This window comes from Bidens hawaiensis, unplaced genomic scaffold (assembly GCF_021521415.1).
Source record: "Bidens hawaiensis isolate Kalapana, Puna unplaced genomic scaffold, B.hawaiensis_p1.1 tig00027362_1, whole genome shotgun sequence".
Taxonomy (NCBI): domain Eukaryota; kingdom Viridiplantae; phylum Streptophyta; class Magnoliopsida; order Asterales; family Asteraceae; genus Bidens; species Bidens hawaiensis.
The window spans coordinates 204,776-224,509 of record NW_027494438.1 but is presented as its reverse complement, the minus strand read 5'-3'; the positions used below and the strand labels follow the sequence as shown (position 1 = coordinate 224,509).

The window sequence follows — 19,734 nt, the reverse complement described above, 5'->3', positions numbered from 1 at the left end:
AAGACTATTCTGACTTTGGACTCAAGCAGTTGACTTCCAAACTTACAGACCTCATTGTGAATGACGTTGGATGTAACTCGCATCAAATCAACTTCATGGATCTTGATCATAAGATGTTTTGATAATAGTATGCTCATTTAGTATCCTTAGACCTGAGATACATATTAGAACTTTCGTTTACCGAGGATTATTCTTTGATCATGTTAACCGCTGTTGCGTAACTGCCAGCCATAAAGGCATTGATTGGGAATATCTGAAGTTCAGTGGGAGTTGTATGTAGTCAAGATGGGATTCTGTACTCTTACACTAAAATGTAACAGTTAGACATCTTGGCGCCCTCGTTGATTCAAACTGGTAAAATGTGAGGCCTCGCCCAAACTTACTGTGTGTTTGATTGGAACACTTTGACTCTATATCGAGAACTACAATAATTGAACACTATATGAGATTGATTTGATCCATGTCTCATTGTTTATTTGATGTCTTATATAGAAAGGATAAATGACAACGATTACTATAAGTTCATTATCTTGCAATATGGTATTCCAAGATATTTTGGTTATGAATTTAAAATGTCACAATTAGTTGGGGAAAGCTATGTGTAGCTAGAACGCCTCTAGCTGTCAGCGTTGTGCTACTTGATCCAAAACCGTCCAAGTGGGAGACTGTTGGAAAAATGGTCGGTTCGGGTCAAGTCAACGCGGGCCGACCCTATTCTGACCCGGTAAGAGTTACACCGAGATTAACGAACAATAAAAAGTTATTAACAGGGTTGAACTGGGCCTTTGGTTGGTGATTTGGGCTTGAAGCCTATTTGGTTTTACTATGGGTTAAACCCTAACCCACATATATATATTAACATCTTATTGTTAAAAAAAACTTAACAAAGAAAATAACAAAACCCTAATCACCCTTCCAACCACTAGCCGCCACCCCGTGCTGCCGGAATAGCGCCGTCGCCGGAACCAGGTTGTCGCCGGAACACCACTGCAGCCGCCACTGTTTAGTCTCGTTGTTCTGCTGCTGCTGCTGCTCACCATACACCGCCGCCTGCCGCCCCCACCTGATGTTGCCGGCTGCCGGAAATTGGTGTCGTGTCTCGTATAACTTCTAGCTTGGTTCGTTAGATCTCGGTGTCTCACCCGGTTTCGATAACCGAGGTATAAACCACTAAACTAGATCTATGGTTAATTAATTAATTATCGTGCTCGTATATGTTGTAACCGGATCCGAGTTCGGGTTTCCGGTTCGCTTTAATCGTTTATTTTTCCGCTGCGTTTTTGGTTCGTCTTATATATTAATATGATTAATATTTATTTAAACGGATCTAATACTTAAAACGAGTTAAAATTGTTTGACCGTTTGTTCCGAATCACCATTGAAACCCAACAGCTGCAACGCGCGGAACATTTACTAGTTAAATTTAAAGTCTTGATAAAGTTCAATGAAAAAGACTGTGACACACGACAGTCCATATCTTATGTATAATATTCACTATCCAGTCTACACCTTTGTATGAGTTCACTATACGTGAATTTCTTTTTCTTTTTTTTTCCTTTTTCTTTTTCTGTTTTTTTTAATTCATATGTTGTTAGTGATAGAATTTACTAGAATAGAAATCAGTCATCGTTATAATTACCTCTTTTAGTTGTAGCTAGTTAGTTTATAGATTAGGCATATATATGCCATATGGTTATCCTAATACATGTATGAAAAACCTTAAAAAGGTAGTTTTAAAATTATATTTGATTAAGGCTTTGCTAACAACGCTTAAAGACTTATTGACTCACTTCACATATATCACCACAATAGATCCATAATAGATGATGGATTAACTACATACAACCATGGAGGACAGAGTGGAATCCCTAACTCCTAGAATAAAGCCACCCTTGTTTTTCACCTCTATCAGATAACTTAATGCTTCTTCTGTGATGTCTTCCCCAGGCGTAAGTACGGTATTCCCGGTGGGTATGGACATACTAACTCCCCACACACTTTCCCAACACTTTCTTCAAACCTCACTTTCTTTTTATTTGCAAAGAAGGCGTCTCGAGGGCTCAATCGCATGCTAGTATTCGTTTCAATAAGAGGTTGTAAATCGTTTACACGAATTGAGTTACACGTTTGAGATATATGCTTTAACCCGGCCACAAGTCTTAGAATATCATCTTTACGGGTTCCAAGATTTACTGGAAATATAACATAACGTGTCCCCGCAAGTTCTGAAATCACTCCATAATCTTTATCTAAGATATCATAAGCTTCAAAACCAGATATACCAAGATTCCACACCCCAACAGTAATTCTTAAAGGGTCAGTCTCAAACGTTGATGAATTAAGAACATTAATTCCAGGAATCCCTTCAATAAGAGCTTTTGCTTCCATGGCTAGTTCAATTGGTTTGTTAAAAATGGTTTGTGGTTGTTCACTTATTTGAGCTCTTGCAGCATCTAAGGAAGCTAAGAGAAGAAAGCTGGGACTTGTGCTTTGAAGGGTTTCAAGGCACTTGCATATTCTTTCTCTATCGACAATATTTCCGGACAAATGTAACATTGAAGATTGTGTGAGAGATCCCAACACCTTGTGGGTTGACTGTATGGATATATCAACCCCTTGATAAAGTGCTGAAAGTGGTAGTGAGCTTTCGTGAAAGCGTAAGTGGGCCCCATGAGCCTCGTCTACAATAAGTGGAATGTTTCGAGAATGACACAAGATGGAAATTTGTTCTAGATTGCTGCAAATGCCGTGATAAGTAGGAGACGTGATGAAAACTGCAGATGCTTTTCGACCTTCAGCCTCCAGCTCATTCATTGCCTTCTCAACCTACTTTGTATAAAAGCGTTATATAATAACGATTATTTTGTTTTTTATTCTAAAATGATTATTTAACCGAAAATTACATAAATAATCTTTTTTGAGCAACTTTATACAAAATAGCCTTTAACTGTATTTTTATTAAAATAGTCATATATGCCAATACCGCACATCATAATGTACCTATCCTGTGTTGATGTGACAAAAAGGGGGAAAAAAACTCTGCGCAAAATCAACTTGATCACTAGGTGTCGACATGTGGCCCCCCTTTTTATAAATCATTTTAATATGTACGAATTTTGAACGCAAGAATCATATAATCCCGTACCGATTTGATGCAAGATCTAACTTTCGTGAAATTTGTAATATATTTAAAAGTTTTTTGGAATTTTTTGTTCAAATGCCATTATGTTCATTTGATGGATAAAGCCGAATTATCTAACTTGCCTGAGATGGAGTGATGCCCCAAGCAATGTCCCAATCCAAATCATATTGTGGGTTGATATACTTTGGTATTGCACCAGATAACACCATACCAGAAAATGCTGATTTATGGGAGTTTCTTTGAATAATTAGGGTATCCCCTGGTGAACAAGTAGCCATAATAGATGCTTGAATCCCACTTGTAGTACCTCCAACTAAGAACCATGTCTCTTTAGCTCCAAACAGCCTTGCTGCTTGTTTTTGTGCCTCCAAAATCGGTCCCTCGGGTGCATGAAGGTTGTCAAGCTGTGGTATGGTAGGAATATCATGAATGAAGGGCTCTATTCCAATCATAGAAGATAACGAAGATGGAGCTGCCCGACCTCGGTTATGACCAGGAAAGTGAAAACATGCAACATTTTGCGCAGCTAATGCCTTTATTCTACTCACCAATGGAGGGTTTTCTGAATCTTGTGAACCAGAAATGACCATATTATCATTTACATGTTTTTTTTCATCCTTGTTCCATCTTGTTCATTGCTTGTTTCCTACAAATTAAGTCTTAACAAATATTTTCGACGGTGCTAAAAAAATTATTTAAACATCTGAAAATAAAAAACAAGATATTTCATGCTGAGAACTATATTATATGTATATGTGTATACTACATAGTATAAAATGGATGGATTTTTACCTGAGAACTAGATATTCTTGATGTTCTACTACACTTGACGCTCTGCAACGTGAATAATCAGAATTATAGTTTTTGTGAAATCCTCAAGCATAACAAACAATACAAAAATAAAACAATATTGTTTTGTGTCATGTAAATATTAATACGACATTAGTATTAATAATATAGAAACTATAAGAGCTTGGTACCAATTTTGAACAAGCAAACGCCATTGTTGATAAGCAGAACATCTTCAGAGCTCTAAACACTGTTTCAATGATGACAAGATATCCACATATTTATGTTTTTTGCTTGGCCATTTGTAGTCTTGATCAGTCCGCTTTTTAAACCGTTTGGATAGGTTAAAATAGGCAGAGCTGTCAACACCAGTCCATTTTACTTTGGTTTCTCGTAAAATAAATGCTTATTTTCAAAAGTATAATCACCAAGCAATATTTATTACTGGCTGGTGATATTCACACACTTTTATGTAAAGTCAAATATGGAGCGTATATTGGTTGCTTACACATGCGTCGATATATTAATTTCGATTATTTCTATTTTTCTAGCATATAAATTATAGATAAACACAAAAAAATCTATTTTTCTAGCATAAAATAACTTAAAAAATTTAAACTCTAATACGGAATGTATATTGGCCACATTATCTCTGTGTACGACAATATGCTCCATATGTCCAATATGAACCTTATAGCACAACTCGCAATATTGTAAACTCTAATATGGAGTTTAATTTTACCAAATTATGACAATATGTTCGATATTGACCAATATATGCATCATAGCATAAGCCATCAGTTTGTTTGTTTGATATTGACCAATATGTTCCGTATTGACGGCAATATGAAGCATATTGATGTCAAAATAAAAGGGGAGGCGTGTTAATAGATACAACCTTATTTATTTGAATAATTGATAATAAAAGCGAGCGGTTGAAGGGATTAATGGAATTAATATTCATCATCTACTTTTAATAGATATTCAAAATTATTTTTAATACATGAGAGACAATCTAACTAACCAAAGACATCTGAAGTGGTGGCAAAACAAATGATCATTTCGGAAAAATAAAAAGAAACACATGAGAAACCTTAAATATATATATATATATATATATATATATATATATATATATATATATATATATTTTTCTTAATGGTAATTTTATCTACTTATAATACTCTTGCTAATATCTATCACGGTTTGAACAGTAATGAAATTAATTTATGAAAAAACATTCAATGGTCAGGTAAATGATTTAAATTGGAGCACGTTGGTTCCAAAAAAAGTTGCATTCGTTGCCTGGCGGGCAGTTTTGGGTCGACTTCCAACTTTTGATGCTGGAAAAAGGGGTATTCTGATCATTTCGAAGCTGTGTCCGATCTGCGGTGAAGTCGATGAATATGTGGAACATATATTTGTCTCGTGTGGTCTTGCTCAAACCGTGTGGTGTATTGTTTCCCAGTGGTGTAAGGTACCTACTCCGTTTATGTTTTGTTTAACGATGTATTGGAGTTGCATAAGTTGTACCATTGCAAAAAGACAAAACTAAATGTTTTCAAGCGATTTGTTTTGTTGTTACGTGGGTTTTGTGGAAGAAAAGAAACGCTCTTGTGCATGAAGGTGTGCCAATCCGACTAGCCGGGATTGTCGAGGAAATAAAAGTTATGAGTTTCCTATGGGTAAAGAATAGGAGAAAAATGAGGGATCTCACATGGGAGAATTGGTCTCGTTATAATGTTTAGTTTAGGGATGTAATTTTGTATGTTAGTTTGATGTATGGGATATTGATTAGGTTGAGGGTGGAGTGCTTTGGCGGTGTAAGTGTTCTAGCTCCTTGCTAGTCTAATAAAAATTATTTTTGTTAATAGTTAAAAAAAAAAAATCACTCGAACCTTCGACCTTTAAGAGAGAGTACCTTATAATTAACACACTAATATGTCATTGACCAAATGCCATTTGGTTAGCATATTAAATGCTTATGTACATCTTGAATATTCCTAGTCATACAGAAAACAACGATACTTCATATCAACGCACATGAGCAAGGTTTTCTTCAACTGACGCATTGGTAATTTGCAAATTTGAAAAGCCATGCTAATAAGACTGAGGGGTGTGGGGGCTTCAACGGGGGCGCTAGAGCCCCTCCGCTCGCGCCCCCAGGCGCTAATACCACACCACCAGGGGCGCTAGCGGGGCGCTAGAGGGAGGATAGAGGCAGGCGTGAGCTTGGTAGCGGGAGAAGAGAGAGAGGAAGGATCCTAGATTTTAGCAAAAAGAGCCATTGGGCTCATATTAAATTAAAAAAAAAATTATTTTCTTTATAAAATATACTTCATTTCACCCATTTTTATACCAAAACTTCAAACCTTCACCCAAAATTAATTCATCTTCTCAACTTTTTTTAAAAAAAATGGCTGGAAATTGGTTCCCAAACCTTGATTCAGATTATATTGACGACGATTCATTGAACACGTTTATGGTTTTCTCACCGCACCAACCGATGTTTTATTCGGAGCCGCAAGAATCATCCGGCTTTCAACCATCCAACACACAACCGTCTCCTAACTTTGTTGTTCCGAAGACACAAGAATCACAAGGTGAAGCTACGGGACCAAAAAGACGCGTCCACCGGAAAAAAACCAGTTGCAACGGACGGGTCGGAATCGGCTTCGACTCCGAGGACGAAATGGAAAACCACTCCGTGGTCATCGGATGAGAAGGAAGCCTTGTGTCGGGCTTGGATAGTCATTTCTGAGGATCGGCGTTGCGGTAATTGTTTTAACGTTTTTAAAAAAGATTTTTAATAAAAAAGTTAAATGGAAATCTAATTTATTTATTCATTTTGCAGGCGACTACCAATAGAGAAAGATTTTTTGGACAAATGTTAAGGAGACGTTCCACATGCTCATTGGGAGTACAGAGCGGAACGCCGATATGATTTCGGGTCGGTGGTCCGAAATCAGAAAATTTATCGGCTTGTTTACTAATCTTTTCAACAGGAACAACGGTCGTATGAGACCAAGTGGCAGTGATGATTTGGCGGTTTACAATTTCACAGTCGAAGAGTGGAAGCAGGAGTGTTTGCGGAGGTATAGGATGGTGAAGACGTGGGACGATTTAAAGTTGTGGGACAGGTTGAAAAAGGGTTCCAAGTGGGTTGAGCTGGTGGCGCCGGACTTTGATGCGGAAGTAGGGCCGAAACGGATTAAAATTAGTTCGTCTGGAGCATATAGCACTTCAACCGGGTCGGATTGCAGCGTTAGATTCGACCTAAACATTGCGGAGGAGGAAACGTCTTCACCACCGAGGAGGCGACCATTGGGAAGGGACGCCAAGGGGAAAAAACCGGCTGAGGGGGAAGCCGTAAACATCGCCAATCTTGTTGAATCCCTCAATAAATTCAACAAAACCATGGAGGTGGTCTCTTATGACAAAAGAAAAAAACTCGAATGAGAGATTTGCACTTTCTTACTAGAGACTTCAGTAACCTAAATCCGGTCGATCAAATGCTTATGGAAAAGCAAAATGAACGTATCCGAAAGAGGTTGATCGAAGAAGACCAAGCAGAAGAATAAGAAGAATGTTTCTTTTTAGTACTTTAATTTTTATTTTATTTTTAGATATTAATGTGTTTTTTTATTAATGTGTGTTTTTTTTAATAATTTATGTGTTTTTTTAATAATACGTTGTTTGAATATATTTATAAAAAAAAAAAAATTTCGCTGGAGCCCCTGCTGGAGCCCCTCCACACCAGGGGCCAAGGGCTCCACCAGGGGCTCCAACACCCCCCTTATTCAGTTTCTCTCTCTGTCACACGTCATAATATTATTGGTTCTTGGCTCTGCTGGAGCCCCACTAAAGCCCCCACACCCCTTAGTCAATAAATATTAACAAAAATCAATATTGAGGCGTCAGAATACTTCAATCTAAAAAGAAAAGTCTTACTTAAAACAAAAAAAATGGGAAAATTCCCAAAATGATTCAAAAGTAGAGAGAGAAAAAAAAAAGATCCTATTTAAGTCAAGATTCCTAAAATAACCCAACAAATATGTATAGAGGCGACGGGTTGGGAAAATAAACGACGAAATTTTTTAACCAATCAAAAGTTGACAAGTGTAAAAGTTCTGACACACCAGACGAGATTTTTCCGTCCCTATTTTTAACTTAATTAACTTTTTAAAAAACCGTCTCTCCATACGGTTTTTTTATGTTTCTCGTCTGGTCTGTTCATATTATTATTATTCCCAACTTCATCTTCTTCATCTTCATCCATATCTTCATCTATATCTTCATCTTCATCCATAAAAATTAACCCTTCATATAGTATCAACAACTTCATCTCCTACACTTGTAGAACCCGTACGTGTTAGTAATCTAGCAGCACCTAGTGACGCAACAAACTGGTCATGACCACTCGGCTTTGTGAACCTTGATTTGCCATCATGTTCATCACACTGCATCTTCCTCAACCGCATCTCTTCCTTCGCTTTCTACCACAAATCAAAAGGTAAATGAATATAAAAAAAATGTGTGTTCTGTATGAAAACTTGCAGCATTTGACCAAATATGTTAGAAAACAAAATACCTTGTGCCCCTAAGTAAATGCAGCGTTACTTTTTATGAAGGGTTAATTTTTATGGATGAAGAAGAAGATATAGATGAAATGAAGAAGATGAAGTTGGGAATAATAATAATATGAACAGACTAGACGAGAAACATAAAAAAACCGTCTGGAGAGACGGTTTTTTAAAAAGTTAATTTAGTTAAAAATAGGGACGAAACAGACGAGATTATTAAAAATCTCGTATGGTGTGTCAGAACCTTTACACTTGTCAACTTTTTATTGGTTAAAAAATTTCGTCGTTTATTTTCCCAACTCGTCGCCTCAGTACATATTTGTTGGGTTGTTTTGGGAATCTTGACTTAAATAGGATCTTTTTTTTTTCTCTCTCAACTTTTGGGTCATTTTGGGAATTTTCCCCAAAAAAATATCAAAAATAGAGGGCTTAAGTTGGGTCTAAGGGTTTTCTCACCTATAGTGATGGGTTTCCTCCTAAGAATGAAATAGAGATGATTGAGTGGATTAGTGGTCCGCCAGTTATCCGAATTGACAGTTAAAAAAATAAAAGTTAAAAACTAATATATCTACCGAGATTTGGTAGAGGGTCACGTGTGTAAAACAAACAAGTTTCATTCTGAATTCTCAACATGCACCTGCAAGGCTGCAACTTATTCCACCTCTAAATTACTATAATGCTTGGGTCCCATCCCATTCACATTATTTCATTGAATTTTGTTTCTTTGCATTACTAACGGATCATAAATTGATTTCACCAACGCATTGGAATCAAGACTTTTTAGAATGTATTACTATTAAAGTATTCAATCATATCAATGAATACAAACATTTTTTTCTCAAACTGCAAAATATTGTGCATTATGGAAATTGAATCGTTGACCTCTATCATTCAAGCCATCTTAACATCTCATCAAAATAAAAATGACGAATACAAACAAAAATGATTTAAAATTTTAATGAAATCATGTCATGATCATAAAACTATTTGAATATATCTCACAATTCATCTGACCTTCTAGATCATTTCAACATTTAACCTAATTAAAGACATAAATAGTCCCTAATTAACTTAGTAATTATGTGATAGATATAATTGCATAATATGAAAAGACTCAGACACTCTTATCTTTGATGTCTTTTATATGTGTATGAAAAAAATGCAATAAAACACCAGTTTCAAGTATCTCATACACTTGATCTCTATCAATTTAAAGCATCCTAAGGGAAGTAAGAAAGAAAATTAGGATCATAGCTTCATTCTCATCAAAGATAATCATCCTTGCAAGTGCGGTTAATTACGTACTTATATTTTGTTTATGATTGAGTTTACACTTTTGTAATTATCAGTTCAGTCCATGCTTTTATGACATAATCGATATATGGTATCAGAGCGTATGTTATTTATATTATTCAATCACGAACATGAATATTAATTTTGACATCCATTTGACTTGATTTCACAATTTCATATTGATAGTGTGTGAACCAATTAAATATTTTAAAATTAATGATGATTTAACAATGATTTTATATAACAATCAGACAAGGATAACAATGATTTTATATAACAAATTCAAGAATAATGTGGATAGGACTCCTGAGTTTACAAAAGTGTAAACTCAATCCTGATTTTAATATTCACACATATATATTAGTTGATTTGTTTTCTTTTATTTATTTAACTACATCTGTGACCTAGCTACGTATGATCTTATCTTAATGTTCGCATTATCGCATAACCTGTTTTCATATGCTTGTTTTAATTATTGGCCATTATATTTTTTGTATGTATTATTTTGCATAATTTCTAGGTATATTTATGCGAAATATTCATTTAACTTGCATGCCTTATATTTTGTGTGACTTAACTCTCTCGTATGGCCAGTTATGATTTATCATGATTCATGACAAGTCACTTTGTTGGGTTATGAATGGTTGTTCAAGCTTGGTAAATGGTAATACTTTTCAAGTCATTATTAAATGATGCATGGTCCAATCAGTATGTGGTTTTTATTTATATATGACCTAAAATTCAAATTCAAAAGTCCATATCTGGATGGTATAACTAATCTCATGTGACTTAAAATGTACTTCATTTTTTGTTTCAGATTTTATTTTCAATATTCTTATGGCTGTTGTATTTTTTTTATTGTTAAATAGTTAAAACAATTTGACATAGAGCTACTGCATGATTATTATGTAAAATTGAATCATATTACTTTGCTCACAATGCAGTATGTATGGCTAAAGCATGAAAATTATTATTATTATTATTATTATTATTATTATTATTATTATTATTATCTTAAATAAAATCACTTTGATAATTTAAATGACCGAACCAACAAAAATTTATTCAACTTAGTTAAGCATACAATTATTAGTGCATGATTTGTTGCTCATAGCTGATCCAAGAGGCTAGGGGTAGTTTAGTCTTTGTTTACTTATTGTAATATGGCCATTCGCTATGGATTATATAGCGAATGGGTCCATTCGTTATAGACTAGGCTATATGTTAAGTTAGGAGTTTTAGAAGCTTTCCGAGAACAAGCCCGTACCAAGGAAAATGAATTAGCTTAAGCTGAGGAAGCCAATATTGTTTTAGAAAAACAAGTGAACACTCAAAGTGAACTCCTCTCATCATATGAGGAAGAAATCAAATTCCTGAAAGCTGAGGCCGCCTAAATGGACTAACACATTGCCGAGCTTATTGAGGAGAATAAACGTCATGCTGAAGCATATGCGGAACAAAAGTCGCCTACTGATCAAGCTCTAACGGACAAAAAATGGTTGATGTATGAAGGATTGCCCTTGGTATATTTTTTTTTTGGGCTTGCTTTACCAAATAATTTTTTGAACTATTTCTTATTTCTTCGTCTTATAGGTTATTGAGCACATTCGAGATGGGGCTGAACTTGGAGACTGCGCTGCTGAGTTGCTTGTCGCTTCTTCTCAAGCTGGTCGTCAAACCGGGTTTGAAGAAGGATTGAAATTCGTTGAAGAAAATCGCCCGGTTGAATAGTGTCACACCCTCAAATTTCGACTAACAGAGTTTAACCGTGAGACGTGCGACATACCAGGATCTAGCTCATTTGTTATACCAAACATCCAATTCAAATATTTAAAATATTATTTAGGTCTCATTCTAACATGAGAAAACAAAAACAAACCATACAATTTAAAGTTTTGCGGAAGCGTAAAGTAAATGGTTTAAAATAATAAACCACGTGCTCAAACATGCACAACCCATCAAATGTAAACAATGTGAAATAAAAGTTCATACGACAACTGTGACTCCTGACATATGCAATGCTACCCGCTCCTTAGCATATCTAGCAACCTGGGCAAGTATAAAAACTCAAGGGTCAACACGAGGTGGTGAGTTCATAAGTTGTAGTAAAAAGTAGTATACATAGTATATGTAGTATACGTAGCATAAGTAGTATATGTGTAAGTAGATTTAGCATTTTTCAAATATACCAGGGTAGCTAACCCATTTACAAGCTACTAGACGTTTGAACCAAAGCTGACTGTATGTATGCCTTCTTACCAGGTCTATCACCAACACTGGCGTATAAAAGTTAGATAAATATAACACCCGTTTTACGACATCACATCCGTGCTAGCGCGACTAGCCCGGGTGGGGTTTGTCAAACCCAGTAGTACTACTCCAAATAACCCCACGATCCCATCATATCGGTTCAAGGTAATGTAAGGACTTTAAGTGATATAAGGGCATCTAGTATAAACTTGTGATATATAAGAAACTACATAAATCCAAAACAAGTCGCTGCGTTTTCCTCCAGAAAACCAGTATGTAAGTATATCCATGTTTTATCCCTGAAACAAGTATAGGAAAAGGTTGTGTTTTCAATCCAGAAAACAAGTAAGGAAAATGTTTTGTGTTTTCAATCCAGAAAACAAGTATACGAAAATACTTGTGTTTTCAATCCAGAAAACAATGAGAAGTGTTTTGTGTTTTCAATCCCTAAAACAAGTATACGAAAATATTTTTGTTTTTTCAATCTAGAACACAAGAAAAATGCATGAACTCACCTGGTGTCGCGTGTAATAGACTTTTCTCAAAACCAAAAGGATGCACTTGACTTGCTAACGTTACCAGTACAAGTGTTTAAGTTATGAGAATGTGTTCAACAACACATAACTCTAAAACCCAAGTATAGGCTCACACACAAACACAAAATTAACACGATGACTCTTTGGTGATAATAAGTAATGTCAACTGTACCAAAAAGTCTTAACATGTATCCACACATCATATCATGGCAAATAAACCAAATATTCATCATACAACTCAACTTATGATCATTCAGTTCACGAGACAGATTATGATATGTACAAACAGATTTAATTCACTAAGTAAATCTTAAGGATAAATTATAAAACATTTACCACAGTAGCATATAAGAATTAGGTTTCTCAAAAAAAAAAATTATTATATTTTCTCATGCATTAAAAACTCACAATAATTCAATCATTGCAGATAGGTACAAACAGTTCAGCAGATTGCGCAACAAAAATTTGTTTCATGGTTCTCTCAACTCATTAATCCAAATTGTGCAAGGCCAATTGGGTTGTCTTTTGGACTCAAAATTCGAATTTCCAGAAGTGGAACCAACTCATTTGGATTTGTTAATCTCAAGTAATGATTTCGGGAAGACAGACAAGAATTTGAATCCCCGAATCAGCTTTGACATATATTTTTGTAAAATCATAAAAACTATTCAAAACTTGTCTAAAAATTACAAAATGTACTTTTCTGGAAACTAGACTCAGAATAATATATCCTAGAATCAAGAATCGATTAATAATCATCGTTTAACATCAAGTTACAAACCAATAAATAAACGTGAACGAATCTGTCAGCAAACTGTTGTCATCTAAACTCAAACCCTAACATGTTTATGTCATCCCTAGGTTTTAATTCATAAATTACCATCATAATCATCAATATTACAGAGATTGAAAATCTAGGGTTTTACAATAACTCATAAAAAACATGAAGTCAATGCTTAAAACTTACCAACTAGCATTAGGAATGATGAGAAACAATCAAACACACCACTAATTGCAAGAATCAAGATTCCACTGAAGATGAATTAGGGTTTGGTTGGGGATTTGAAACATGAGAGAAGGAGAGTAGATGTCGATGGTTTTAGGGGTGGTAATAGGGTTTGATTATTTTATCAATATTATATTTAAACACATTTACAAGAATGGCCCCTTGTAAAATGAGTTTGGCTTTAAACGAACTTTTTAACAACAGACCGGGTTATAATGAATCGTTATAAACAACCAAAGTCTATAAAACCAAGCCTCGTTATCTCGTAAAACAGTTTTCTTGTAAAAGCTAAAATCGTATAAGTTACGCGCAATCTTTGAAACAAGCTGTGAACTAAATATAATCATTTTGCATGTAATTTCACACATATAATAATATAAATATATGCTCGAGATATTATTATCATATAACAACTAATATCATGTTAAGAGAATATAATGTACTAAACGGTGTAACACATAAATCATCTAGCATTTAACATTTATATCCGAATTATTTTAACATATCAGATTCGACGTTGATCACCAACGTGTACTGATGGACTCATGTGTGTGACTCGATATTGACTCGTGTTAATGTTATGCATGACCTTTATGACAACGAAGTTTGGGTTAATGAAGTTAATGTGAAAATTCAGGGTGTCATAAAGAGTTTGAATTGCACGGGCAAGACACCGATGGAACTTATGCCACTAAACTCAAAGCTTTAGATGATTTATCCTTTTTAATCCAAGATGCTATTGAAGAACGCTACTCAAGACGATGGAGTAGATAAACTTAGAGCGTACTTCAATATTGACCATGCAAATGAAACGAAGACCTGGTTAATCTTGGCACTGATGACGATGATCAAGATCATCCTTCCGCATGATTAGTTTTGTTTAAATATATGTGTATGCCAACTTTTGAATCGACTTATGTACTGAACAACCCTTATCCTACCAAGTATTTTGTAATCCTCTTTTGGCTATATCTAAAGTATTTTCCTTACACTTTGTTTTATTGTTGTAAATAATATAAGTGTTGTTTAGGAACTTTTAGATATGTCAATTAAAGGATTACTTTCTCTAGATGATATGTATACCAAATTAAAAAAATTTTATGACACGCGGGTCGTTTCTGGCACGCGCACCAGGTATACTTTTTATGACACGCGAGTTACTTCTGGCACGCACACCAGATATAATATTTATGACACACGGGTCACTTCTAGCACGCACACCATGTTTAATTTTTGTGACACGCAGGCCACTTCTGGCATGCACACCAGCTATAATTTTTGTAATATTCAAATTACAAAACGAGTAAACAATTTCTTATAGAAAGTGGCACGCAAGCCTGTTTACAATTTTATTTTAGAACTTAAGTAACACTCAGATTACTTCTATCTAATAGTGGCACACAAGCCGCTAATCAAAATAGGCACACATGCTGTCATATGAAACATTTTTTCAACTATGCTATGTTCCATGTTCGTGGAATCTCAGTTCCATCCAACTTTTCTCAATTTATAAGCACCCTTAGTTAAAACTTCTTTAACTCGATACGGTCCTTCCCAAGTTGGGGCTAGTTTGCTTGAGGGCTCTTGTCCCGAGGCTTCATTGTTGTGGAAAACAAAATATCCCGCATGGAATTTGCAAATTTTGACATTAGAATCATAATACTTTTGAAGTTAACGTTTGTAATTGCTTTCTCGAATGAGTGATAATTCACCTCGTTCTTCAAGGATATGAAGGTTCAGACACAATTCTTCCTCATTGTCGACGATAGACAACGTTCTTGCAGATGGAACTCCGATCTCCGCGGGGATCATGGCCTCCGTGCCATATGTCAAGATGTAAAGTGTTTCCGAATTGCTTGCTTTCTTTTGGGTTCTGAAAGTCCATAATACATGTGGCATTTATCAACCCACCCAGTACATTTAGTTCCAAGTCTTGACTTAATCCCATCTTTGATGCTTCTATATGCTCTTTCAACTTGGCCGTTGGTTTGCGGGGGAGCCACATATGTAAACATTTGATTTATTTGAAGTTCCTTCAACCATGCTTGTAATCCGCCATCCGCAAATTGAGTCCCATTGTCACTGAGTAATGCTCGCAGAAGGCCAAAGTGGCATATAATAAACTCGCATAATGTTTTTCACACTCGAAGCACTGTTAGAGGCAACTGGCTTGGCTTCAACCCATTTGGTAAAGTAATCAAATTCCACTATCAAAAATTTAACGCCTCCCGGAGCTTCTGGGAATGGCCCCTTGATATAAACTGCCCATTTCTGGAATGGTCATGCGTATGATACTGGCACCAACTCATTCTTTGGCCTCAATGTTTTTGGCTTGTGTTGCTGGCATGAAATACATTTTCTAATTTCATTAACCACATCAACATGCATCCCTGACCAATAATACACCGCATTCATTAACTTGGCCACTACCATTATAGGACCCGCGTTCAAGCCGCATATTCCTTCATGAATTTCTCTTATCAGATAGTTGGCATCTTTCACATCAACACATCTAAGGAGTGGGCTCAAGAATGATTGGTGGTAAAGTATCCTGTTTTGCAGTTGATAATTTAATGCCTTGTGTCAAATCTTTTGGGCTGCTGACTTGCCCTCTGGAAGTGTTCTTGCTGACAAATATGCAATGATTGGAGTCATCCATGACTTAACTCTTGTGTGTATGACTAACACTTGGTGTTGCGGGACTGATGGTCGGTCTAGAACTTCAATGCGGATGTGTTTAGCAAAATTTTCAAAGTTCGTTGAAGCCAACTTGCTTTAGGCATCAGCAAATTTGTTTTCACTTCTTTTAATATGAATGACTTTTGCAAGATATGAACTGAAGTATAAGTTCCTTTGTTTGAGAAAAGTATGAGGCCATTACTTCATTCTTGGCTTCATATGATCCATTTGTTTGTCCTGTAATTAACTATGAATCCACGCGTGCTTCCAGATGTTAGACTCCAGGTTTCTTAGCAATTCCCAATCCTGCCGAAAATGCTTCATAATCTGCTTTGTTATTAGTACTTTTGAAGTCCAACTTGATGACATAAGTGAACTCATGGCCTTCTGGATTAACCAACCTTAAACCCGCACCAAAACCTTCGCCACATGAGGCACCATCTGTGAAAAGTGACCACACTTGATCTCATTCCGGCGTTGTAGTAGGTTGTTGTTCATTCAAACGTTCTGTTTCTTTGTTCTGCGGGACCTCTGTGATAAAATATGTTAATATCTGTCCTTTGATTGCGGGTCTTGGCCTATAATCATTTGTATGCTCACCCAATTCGATGGCCCATTTTGCCAACCTTCCAGATAACTCAGGTTTACTCAAAACACTTTTAAAATTATATCCCATTAACACATTGATCGGGTGACCTTGAGAGTATTTGCGGAGGCGTCTAGCCGCGTATACTAAAGCCAAAACCAGTTTTTCAAGCATAGAATACCTTGTTTCAACATCTGTAAATGTTCTGCTAATATAATAAATCGGCGTTTGGACAGTTTTCCTGTCTGTTAACAACACTTCTCCAATGGCTATATCTGATGCTGAAAGGTACAAGGTTAACGATTATCCCGCTTGAGGTGCGGACAATGTAGGTAACTCCATTAAACATTTCTTAACCTGCATAAATGCTTGCTCGGCTTCCGTAGTCCATTTATAATTTGTTTTTTTCAAACAATACATAACGTTAACACGAAGGGAAAAGACTTACCGCATGATTTGATAAAAACTTGTTCAAAGCTACTAATCTTCCGTTCAAAGTTTGCACTTCTTTGAGGGAAAACGGTGAAGGCATGCGAGCAATTGCTTGGACTTTGTCTGGGTTAGCCTTGAAGCCCGCGTTATTGACTATTACGCCTAGGAACTTGCCTTCCTCCATAATAAAAGAACACTTGTTGGGATTGAGTTTTATATTAATCCTTTTCAAAGTACTAAATGTTGCTTCAATATCTCTCAAAATTTGGTCTTCTTTAACATTCTTAATCACTAAATCATCCATGTAAACTTCTAAATTATGCCCAATTTGACTTTTAAAGGCTTCATCCATCAGCCGCTGATATGTTGCACCCGCATTTTTCAATCCAAAGGGCATCATTTTATAACAAAATATGCCTTGATCAGTTCGGAATGCAGTTTTGTCTTCATCTGCAGCCGCTATGCGGATCTGATGATATCTCTTGTATGCATCAAGGAAACACTTGAATCTAAACGGTGCAACTGCATCAACTTTCAAATCAATTTCAGGTAAAGGATAACAATCATTTCGGCATACTTTGTTTAAGTCTTTAAAATCAATATACGTCCGTCATGTTCCATTACTCTTGGGAACAATAGCTGTATTAGCCACCCATGTTTGATATCGAATCTCCCTAATTATTCCAACGTTTAGCAAGTCTTGGACATGCTCATTCATTGCCTTTTTCTGATCAGGGCTCATATTCTGCTTCTTTTGGACAATCCGAGTGAACGCTGGATTAACCAGCAATTTATGTTCCGCAATTTCTCTTGGAACACTAGTCATGTCTGCGAGTTGCCAGGAAAAAAACGTCTAAGTTCTTCACGAGAAATTGCTTTAAAAATGTCCTCACAATTTCAGAAATAGTAGGGCCAATCGTTACTGTTTGCTCTGGAAACTTCAGATTCATCGCCCATTTCTCAGGTTCAGCTCTTTCCACCATTTTAGGAATCTTACTTGGCTCCGAACTTTCAGTGGTAAACAGTGTTTATTAACGTGAATGATTGCTATGCCTGTGCGGGTTAGAACTCCTACCGCACCATGTGTAGTGGATGGATTAGCATTGAAGTCACCAATTGCCTCTCGACCCAAAAATTTGTCATGTTTCGATCAAGCTGGAAATACCAAAAATTCCACGTCCTCCGTCCGTGAGTGAATTTCATCACTAAGAGTAACCGGGAAAGAAATGACCCACGCGGATGCATAACCTCATAACCAAAACCTGATACTGGTGCATGAATAGGTTTCAACCTCGCCTATCCTCTTCATCCAATTGCTCAAAACACTGCTCATACATGATGTATGATGTACTTCTCGAGTCAAAGGAAACATAACAGAACCTATAATGTCCAATTAATGTAGTGATGATCAAGAGGTTTTCATGCATGGACCACCCTTTACTCGTGGGAAAACTATTGGTTCACTCTTCCATTCATCCTAATTAGTTGCCTATCTTTTATGTCCGTGGAGTCTTCCTCCTTGAATCATGTGAACATTTAGATCTTTAACCTGCTTTTTTGACGGACCAGAGTTAATATTTGCGGTGGCTTGTGGGCTCCCTGCCTAACATTATTTAGCAAATGTTCCAGATTTCCTGACTTAATTGATTGTTCAATCTCATTTCTTAAACTGACACAGTCATCGGTATAATGACCTATGTCATTGTGGAACATACACTGCTTATTAGGATTCAAATGCGCCCTCCGCAATAGTGGTTGCGGCTTCTTGAAATCCACATTTTCTGTAGTCAAAATTTCTGAAGGGGTTTTTGTAAATGGAGTCCACTTATTACCGTCTTGCCCGCGGTTGCGATCCTTGTTTTTTTTCCAATCAACGACCTTGCATCCAATTGTTTTGGATTTTCCGCGGGAGGATTTATTCGAGACCACATAGACTCCCATGCTGGTCTAGTCAACCGTGTATTCTTGAATTCTACCTTTGTTAACTGTTTGGGACTATCTCACCCTAACACACGTTACGTTGCCGCAAAAACCTTTGCAGTTGTCATGATCTTGTCCGAAGTTTTGGGTATCCATCTCGTCCCGTCAAACATCGGATCAAGCCATTACTACGAACATTCTTGCGGAAGGCACCCCGCAGCATATCCTCACTAATTCCACCAATGTTTAAACTTTCCTCGTTGAAGCGAGTAATAAAATCTTCAACAGACTCATTATCCCGCCTAATCACATCTAAAATTTCAGCTGGGTCCCGCGTGTGTTTCTTTTGCTGACTGAAATGTTGTGAGAGCTTGGCCACCAAATTATTCCAATTCTGGATTTGGCCATCAGGTACTTCTCGAACCACTAACGGGCGGCACCAATCAATGTAAGAGCAAACATGTGACACCAATAAGGTAGTGTCCACCACTGACCCCACCTACCGCAGTGAAATTAAG

At 36.4% G+C, this 19,734-nt stretch overlaps 1 pseudogene across 1 annotated transcript; it reads right to left on the bottom strand.

Annotated features, from left to right (window-relative positions):
- Positions 1-1,717: 1,717 nt before the first annotated feature.
- On the bottom strand, positions 1,718-3,770 carry LOC143575408 (uncharacterized; annotated as a pseudogene). Its single transcript, XR_013142750.1, has 2 exons — positions 3,265-3,770; positions 1,718-2,826 (listed from the first exon to the last, which is right to left on the bottom strand). The product of XR_013142750.1 is annotated as an uncharacterized LOC143575408 (transcript).
- Positions 3,771-19,734: the final 15,964 nt, after the last annotated feature.